This window comes from Castor canadensis, chromosome 9 (genome assembly GCF_047511655.1).
Source record: "Castor canadensis chromosome 9, mCasCan1.hap1v2, whole genome shotgun sequence".
NCBI lineage: Eukaryota > Metazoa > Chordata > Mammalia > Rodentia > Castoridae > Castor > Castor canadensis.
The window spans coordinates 124,559,664-124,569,206 of record NC_133394.1 but is presented as its reverse complement, the minus strand read 5'-3'; positions in this window follow the sequence as shown (position 1 = coordinate 124,569,206).

Here is a 9,543-nt window from a genome sequence, read left to right as displayed (position 1 = left end):
ACAAGGAATCCAACTTTCTCCTAGAACCTCCAGAAAGAAATTCAGGTCTGATCATGGTTTGATGTTAGCCCAGTGAGACCCATTTCTTGAGTGTATCCTATAAAACTGTAGATAGTAAATATGGATTGTTTAAGTTGCTAAGTTTGTGGAAACTTGTTACAGCTACAATAGAGAATGAATACAGCAGGGTAATTCAGTCTCCACACAGCAAATCTTGGTGGGCTACTGAAGACAGGCTAAGACTGCAAATCTCAAACTCAGACTCATGAGTCCTGTACTGAAAGTAGTATCTGGGTGCTTACACATGAGTTCAAAGCTATAACTTTTGAGTGACACCAATGTAGTATCAGGATCTAGACAAACCAGGGGTCTCAGGAGTCCTGGGAAAGCATCCACAACTTTCGAAGAGCCCAATTATCATCAATATGGTAGCAAGATCCAAAAAAAGTATAGATGGTTGGACCAGACCCTATCTTTCCCATTCTCTCTCTCCCAGTGAATAAAAGTAGGACCACCCTGTATTGTGTCAACCTATTCATGTAGGAAACAAAATAGCTTAAGGTTACAATTACTGAAGCTGGTTATATCTGTTATTATATTGCTGGTGTTGAACACAGTGCCTAGTGTTGAACTCACTATCTCTCAATAAATGTGTCTCAATAATAGTGCCTTTCATTTTCTTTGTGATGTGAATAAAATCAACAGTCCTATAACAAGCCATGTGAATTTAAATGGCAATCTAAACTAAGAACATTAAGCCAAGACCTAGAAAAGTAAAAAAAAAAAATGCATGACATCTTTTTCCTCCAATGAACCTTAGCATAACCTCTGGGTTAGAAATATAATTATAAAAATATTAGCTCCAAATTTCCTAACAAAGCTTTATATTCAAAATTAACATTGTCAAACATAGTGCAGGTTGTTTTCTATTCCTTCTCTTGTAGTTGAGGATTGTCAGACATCATAAACTGTTTGGTCATGGCCAAGAGGAAGAAAAATATTAGACTAAGTTGTTGCCTACGCCTATATGTTCCACTGTATTCTCTACCTTTCCTGTACTAGCTTCAGAGTTTCAGGCCTTATATTAAGGTCTTGATCCACTTTCAGTGAAAGACATGGATCTACTTTCTGTCTTCAGTGTTGCCTTGACTATCCGTGGTCTTTTGTGCTTCCATATGAACTTTAGGGTTGATTTTTCAATCTGTGTGAGAAATGTCATTGGGATTTTGATAGTGATTGCATTGAACATATAGATTGATTTTGGTAGAGCAGTCATTTTCATGATATTAATTCCACCCATCCATGACCATAGGAGTTCTTTCCATCTTCTGATTCTTCTTCAGTTTCTTCAATTGTTTATAGTTTCATTGTAGAGGTCTTTCCCTTCCTTTGTTAAGTTTATTCTTAGGTATTTTTTGAGGCTATTGTAAATGAAGTTGGTTTCTTAAATTTCTTCTTACTCTGTTCATTGTTGGTATATTTAAAATCTACTGATTTTTGTATATTTATTTTATATCCTGCTACTTTGCCTAAGGTGTTTATGATGTCTAGGAGTTTTTTGATGGAGTTTGTTTTAATGATAGCATGTTTACAAAGAAAAATGGAGGAAACTGCCCCCAAGAAAAAGAACAACAGAGCCTCCACAGGTCAGACCACCTGCAAGGCAGCAATGACTTGCTTATCTTGACCAGCCTGCTCCCCTCAAGTGATGACAGAGATAGTAACTTCTTGCAAACCCCTCTCCAAAACCCAACTGAGATAATGACTCAGTGGAGCATACCTGTGACTGGGACTGCTTAATCATTATGCATGCCTTTCACCCCTGCCCCCAAATTCTTTGTCTATTTAAACCTAAAGCTCACTTCTATATCCCAAAGAGGGCTGAGGATGAGCTGAGGTGCTTTCTTCCTGCAGTATGCCCATGTCACATAATAAACCTCCTTTTTCTGTCCTTCACCATGTCTCTTTATTTGGCATATTGGGGCAAGTGGCCAGAACTGACATGTGGACTCCAGGAGTTTGGGCCTGGGGCCTAAAACTGATTTCAAAATGACCTGAAGGTAACTTGGCAAGCTCTTAAACAATGCCTAGGCCCCAACTGCTCCATGGCATGCTTCCAGCAGCCTCACAGATTCTTCAAGGGAAGAGGACTTTCAGGACTGTGGCAGAGGCTTGCATCCATTCAGGTATTGGACAACATTGCAAAATGTATGGAATTTTCTGTTAGTGCCCTCAGTTTTAATTCACTCCTTCACAATCCTTCGCTGGCTCCCCTCAAGAAGTGTCCCTGTGCCTAAAATTGTGCTTTCTCCTGCTCCCCATCTTAGCAGCCCATGCTACTGGTCTCAGTCAGATGCGGTGCGTCAGCCTCCTTTCCATCCCCTCAAAGTATTTCAGTTTTAACTAGGAATTTAACCCTTAAATCAGTCTTTTAGTTAAAAATGTTTTTAGTTGGGCTGCTGGAATAGCTCAAGTGATAGAACACCTACCTAGCAAGCATGAGGTCCAGAGTTCAAGCCCCAATACCACCAAAAAAAAGTTCTCCATTGACTATATTATCCTATGTGTTAACTAAAAAGTATCTTTGTATATGATATAGTCATAGAAAAGAAAAGATTGAGCAAAATCATGCAGTTTGATTTATTACGATAGCTAAAATCAGGGTACTTACACATGTACATATTTCATTTGTCTTTCTATAAATTCAGTTACATATGTGTATGCATATTAAAATACATCCGTAAATGCAACAATATGTGAGACTGTTTGTTTATAAAGTTGCTACAATTTCATTTAGCCCGGTTATCACAAAATGATAGGGAAAGACTGCCTAAGGTTAAGGAAGGAATTGGAGGCCCAGTTGCCCTTACCATTAACCATTCTCTTATATCAGACATCTGTATAAATTCCTATACTGACACCATTGGAAATAGTGGTTCATTAACCATTAGATTCATATCGACATTTTAATGATGTATTCTAGAAGTAACTTTAAATATTCTTAATGTTCCTCTAGACAGCAGAACAAAGGAAAACCCATTTCAATATTGGTTTTTGCAAGGGCACTCCCTGGTTCTTACTCACTAGACCTCCTCAGGAAGTGCTATATGAAGGAACTTTGATGATGATTGATGATGATGGTAATATTCCTCATCCATACTAATATGTAGCCACAAGACACATATGGCTATTGAACATTTGAAATGTGGCCAGTGAGAATGGGAAACTCAACATCAAGGTGTACTCAGTTTTAATTAATTTAGGATAAATATGGTTAGTAACTACCATATTGGACAGCACAATGTAAGAAAGGTAGAATGTATTTGAGTATAACTGGGTTTACCAAATAATTTTTTAAAAAATTCGCTGAAGTACAAAATCCATATTCTCTTTAATTAACAGCATTCAAAACCTTGATTTATTATTAGCTATGGCACCTCTCCCCTGCCCATTATTTTAGTTTGACCATGGTCTTTGATGAATAGCAATATACAAATGATATCTAAAAATCTAGACAACTGGTATCTTGACTGAAGTCATGATAATTTTAATTACCACAAAAGACCTAAAGATTCTTAAGAAATTATATGTGACACAGCTCAATGATGCTATTCCAATTTTGTGAAGTAGTTTGAGATGTGATAAAAATATCACATAATTCAGAACACCAGAGAGATCTGAAAGACAGGCTGCTCAACAGAATATCCTGAAGTGTTCCACATTCTAGAAAAGGAAGTGCAAAAGCAGCCTACTTTGTGGTTCTTAATTCACATCTAAAAAAAATTTAAATGGGATTTTGGCCTACATTTGGGAAGAAATTCATAGGTACACATTTTCAGGAAAAATTATCTCTGAGCTATGAGCCTACCTAATTCACATTTCTTTCAGGTCCAATCACGAATTGGTTGGTTGTTTCAACCAACATCAGCCAAAGCCTCAGAATTATGTTACATCCTCTCAGCTGGAATGCTCTTTATGCCCTCTACCTCCCTTGTCTTCAACAGGATGGCTTCTACTCACCTCCCCACTCCCAGTAGAAAGGTCACTTCTCCCTGACTGTCTCCCCATCACACTAACCTGTGGCATCCCATACTTGCCATTCAGTCATATGCAACATGCATCACTTTCTTCCCCTGTTACTCAACACCTGTCTGCTCCTCTGCATGAAAAGCTCTTTGAGGTTGAGGAGCATGGGCCATGTTGTCTTCCTCCTTCTCTATCTGCAGATCTAGGATGGAACTAGCAAAGACTCCATAATATTTGATGGATGCATGAATGAATTTACCCTTCGAAATTTCCATGTGTGAAAGAAGTTTTTATCCCCATTGTGGGCAAGAAAAGTGAGGTTTAGAGACAACACAACACTTTCTCAGGGTCTCACAGCTCAGAAATAGGAAGAATGGTACTTGAATACAGTTCTCCTTCCTTCAAATCCGGTACTATTTTCATGACAGTTGCTTACTCATTTTCCTTCATTAGGTTGGCATTGAATGTTCATCCCTATGGCCCTAGAATAAGTAATGCATAAGCAATGGAAGGAAGCAATTACACTATGAATGTAAGTACCATGGAAAGACCTACTGCTGCAGGAAAGAATGGTGTATGATGGAGCCATCTCCGAAGCCTGAAGCTCTTCTCATTGAGTGAATCACCTCCCTCTCTCCAATCTAAGAAAATAAGAGCAGTGGACTACAAGTACATTCTTTAAACAGATCTCACAGCTTGCATTAGTTCTCTGATCACTGGACAAAACACCTGACAAAAACAACCTAAGAGAGGAAGGATTTATTTTGCTCACAGTTTCACAGGATTCAGTCCACGGTTGGACTGAATTTCATCCCATATGCTTGGGCAGAAATCGTGGTAACTGGAGTATGTGGAAAAGCAAGCTAGTGACCTCATGATAGACAGGAAGCAGTGCAGAACAGCAGTAAGAGGGACCAGGGCAAGATATAGCCCCCAAAGACAGTCTTCCTCCAAGTATCCCCACCTCCCCAGTTCTACCACCTCCCAATGGTCTACTCACATTTTGAATCTATCAATGGATTAATCCATGTATTAGGTCAGAGCTTACGTAATCTAAACATCTCTGGAAACACTGTCACAGGTACACCTAGAGGAGTACTTTACTAATCTTTTGGTATCTCTCAATCCATCAAGTTGAAAATCAAGATTGGCCATCACACAGCTCAATTTAATTACCTTTTAAAAATCACTGTGGAATATTGTGAGATTTTAGTAATTACTGTTGTGCTACGACTGTCCTATGGATTCTGCTTTAGTTAGCCAAATTAAGTAGCTCCTTATATAACACCATATCTCTCCACATGGGATGAGAAGAGAGTCTAGATTCATCTCTTTTTTCAGATGCAGGAATGAGGTTCAGAGTAGTGAGAAGACTTGCCCAAGCCACAGAGCCTTGGAGTGAGAACACACTGGTCACACCTCTGTGCACTGACCTGCTCCATTACTGCTGATGTGCAGACCCAGGCTGCAGAGGAGGGCTCATCTCCAGCAGATCAAAAATGCTGTTAGTTCAGTGAGCTCCTCACTATAATGACCCCAATTTGTGATTGGACTTTGTCCTTTTGGTTGTTTTTTACCTATCTTCTTCACTAAAATATTAACTCTGCCTGTCAAGGGGTCTTGCATACCAGCCTTGTGACAGTTCTCTTCTTTCCCACTTGACAAACTCCTACCAATCCTTCAAAACATGGCTGAAGCATTTCCTTCTTGGGGAAGCCATCACTGATGTCACCAGTACAGCATGGACTGCCTCCTTGCTATTTCTATGACATCTTCTGTTTTTTGAATGAATGCACTTTATATGCTTTTGTTTATTTTTTAAAACTTTATTCAGTGTATGTGTATGTATTTGTTTCCTAGAGCTGCCATAACAAATTACAACAACAGAGATTAATTCTCTTATAACACATGGATCTAGAAGTCTGAAATCCAGGTGTTGGAAAGGCAATGCTCCCTCTGAAGCCTGTAAGGAAGGCTCCTTCCCTGCCTTGTCAGGCTTCTCATAGCCTCAGATGTCCCTTGGCTTAGGACAGTGTAATCCCATTGTGTGCCTCTGTTTCCACAAGGACTTCCCATGTATCTATCCTGCTTTTTCTCTTTTTTTCTTTGTTATAGATGCCAGGAAGAAAAGAAGTAAAAAGAAGACAGAAACTGGAAGGATATTCAACCTCGATATTAATCAAGGAAACAAATTTAAACCACTTTGGTGGACAAAGTGCACAAGCAGCCTCATGCTTTCACCCTGCCCCCCATGTCTTCCTCCTTTGTAGCACCCTCCTTCCCTGACTCTGGACTTAACCACCTTCAACCTGACAATAGCGAGCTTATTGAAAGCGGAGTGTGTATAAGCCCTTATTTGTTTCTTTTCCTCTTGCTCCTCTGCCTTAGCCATAAGTTCATGGGTTGATATTACATGGGATCTTAAAATAGGTTAAAATTTATAGGGACATTGGAAGTAAATGTATTTTGTGGGTGAATTTCATTTTTACCATAAGTAAGACTGCTATGGGTCAAATTATTTCCCCAAAAAGATACATTGACATTATTTGAAAATAAGGTCATTTGCTGATATGTATCTTTTCATACATTTATTAGCTATTTATATTTCCTCTTCTGAAATGCTTCTTTATGTTTAATGCCCATTTATGTATGGAGTTGTTCTCGTTCTTGTTAATTCAGAAAAGTTTATTATTAAACTAAATGCTAATCGTTTGTCAGGTGTATGTGTGTTTCAAATATCTCCTTCAGTTTCTATCCTCTTTTTACTTCTTTTCTTCTTGGTATCTATAATAAAGAAAAATTTTATGCTTTACTATAATAAATTCATGATTTTTTCTTGTGCTTTTGGTTTGTGTATTTTGGACAGGGGTGCTAGGAGTTAGGCCCAGAGCATATATTCTACCACTGTGCAATTCAACCCAGTCCTTGTGTATTTCTAAAATACTGTATTTATGACATCTTTCCATATTCCAAATCAAGATACTTTCTTATAGTTTCTTCTATTTTTTGAAGTTTTAGCAAATATTTATCTTAATATAACTGCATAAAGTATAGATGGGGGTGGGGAGAAAGAGAGAGAAACATTTTCTTTCCCCATGCAGGAAATGGGAGCAAAGACTCCTCTTTTCTGAGTTTTGCTTTCTTACATTTTGGTCTCTAGTGCATCCTGAATTGATGTCTGTCTCTGATGTGAAGTACAAATGCAACTTTCCCTTTTCCCACAGGGCAATAATTATCATGACACCATTGAGCACACTGGGCCTGTGCACACTGCTCTGCCCTCCTTGGTACTTGAGCGGGTATCAGGTGTCCATGTCTGTGCTGTGTGCCCAGGCTTCCCACTCTGTCCCCAATCTCTTTGTACTACCACTGTATAATTGTATAATTACAGCTTTATAATAAGTTTTTATATCTAATGTAGCAAGTCTCTACACTTTTGCCTTTGTTTCAAAGTAGCTCAGCTATTCTTGACAGTTTGTTTTTTGATTTACATTTTAAGATCAGTTCACTGAGGTCCATGGAAAGCCCACAGGAGTTTTGATTGCCATTGGAGTTTTCTGGAGACGCAAAGTGGGAAAATCTGTCATCTTTGAGATATTCTAGCTTCTTTCCATGAACATCTTAGAGCTCTACATTTACTTAAGTCTTACTTTTTTTAATCAATTTTTATCAGTTTCTCTGAAGGCTTTGTTAAAATAAATCCAACTTTTTTAGATTAATTCATTGGTTCCTCTATTTTCTTTCTGTGGCTGTTGTAAATCTTTTTTCTTTTTCTTTCTTCTTTTTTTTTTGTTTTTATTTGGCTTGGTTTTTTGTTTGTTTTGTAGTACTGGGATTTGAACTTGGCCTTACACCTACTAGGCTGGCACTCTACCACTTGAGCCATGCCTCCAGCCTTTTTTGCTCTAGGATATTTTTCAGATAAGGTCTCACATTTTTGCCTGGCTAGCCAGGACCACAGTCCTCCTACTTAGGCCTCCCATGTAACTGGAATGACAGGTATGAACCACCATGCCCAGCTTATGGGTTGAGATGGGGTTTCACTAACTTTTGACTTCAAATTGCAATCCTTCTGATCTCTGCCTCCTGTAATCTGGTGAGATTACAGGTGTGAGCTTCTGCGCCCAGTCTTCAGTGTGTTTTTGAGCTGTTGCCAGTGTAGAAATATAATTTTATACTGTTCCTTGTGTCTCCATAAGAACAATCATATTATCTGAGAATAATTATAATTTTATTTTTGCCTTCCCAATCCTTATACCTTGTTTATTTTTGTCTTATTGCTTGGATATGATCTTTGATACACTGTTGATTAGATTTGAGATGATGATAGACACATCTTTATTTAAATCCTGATTTTAAAAATTTCTTCCAACATTTTAGTTTGGTATATTTTTCTTTTCTTCATTATGTCATTGCTATGATTAGTTGGCCCATAATCCTGAGAAATTTGCAGCAACTTCAACTTTAAAATACTTCTATTTAACAGTTTGTTAAGTTTTTAGGGTCTTCACAATTGCAAAGTATTTGTTTCTTTTTAATTCTCATTAATTGTTTTCTAATAGCATTAGACAGGATTCTCTCCTCACCTAAGAGTTTGATGCTCTTACGTTGGTGCAGTGGCTCAAGTGGCAGAGGGCCTACCTAGCTAGTGTGAGGCCTTGAGTTCAAACCCCAGCACTGCAAAAAAAAAAAAAAGAAAAAAAGTAAAGAAGAATTTAATCTTCTTTTCTTCTATAGTTTTTTCCTCTTCAATTTTCTCAGTTCAATTGTTTGCACAGCTGTCATCTTTTTCAAATAATAAACTTTCTCAGTATTATACTTTTTACCTGTATGGTCTATATAGCAGTGTGCTGACAGTGTTTTTCAAACATCCAACTTTCATACTTCATTGACAAGGTGCATATTTGTTCATATTTTTATATCTCTGAATAAGGATGTATCTTGTAACCATGTGATAAGAAAGCAAATTATCATAATTTAATTAGCCATTTATTCCTTTTTTTCCTGAAGTTCTGGGGGTTGAACCCAGGGCCTTGCACATGCTAGGCAAGTGCTCTGTCACTGAGCTGCCCCTACATCCTCAACTTTTGTTTTCTTTTGCTTTTGTTTTTTCCTTTCTGGTGTTTTGTTTTGTTTTTGTTTTCTGAGTCTTGCTATGTATCCCAGGCTGGTCTTGACCTTTTCGTCCTCCTGCCTCCATCCTCTGAGTGCTGAGATTTCAGATGTGGGCCACCACACCTGACTCACTTTTTCTTTCTTCATGGTACATCAAATAATGACACATCTTAAAATCAACAGCAACTCTGATTTGGTGAAATGCAGTTGGCCAGTTTACGCAGGGAAATCTGGGCCTCAGAAATGCCAGGGAGTATGCTCAAAGAACATGGTTACCAAGCAAGGTATCTGAACCCAAGCATGCCTTACGCCACACCTGCTTGTCCTTCAAAAGAGCACACAAGTTGTGTGGCAGTCAGCTCCTCTTCGTCAATTGTCAATTCCTACAACAGTAATTGCTAG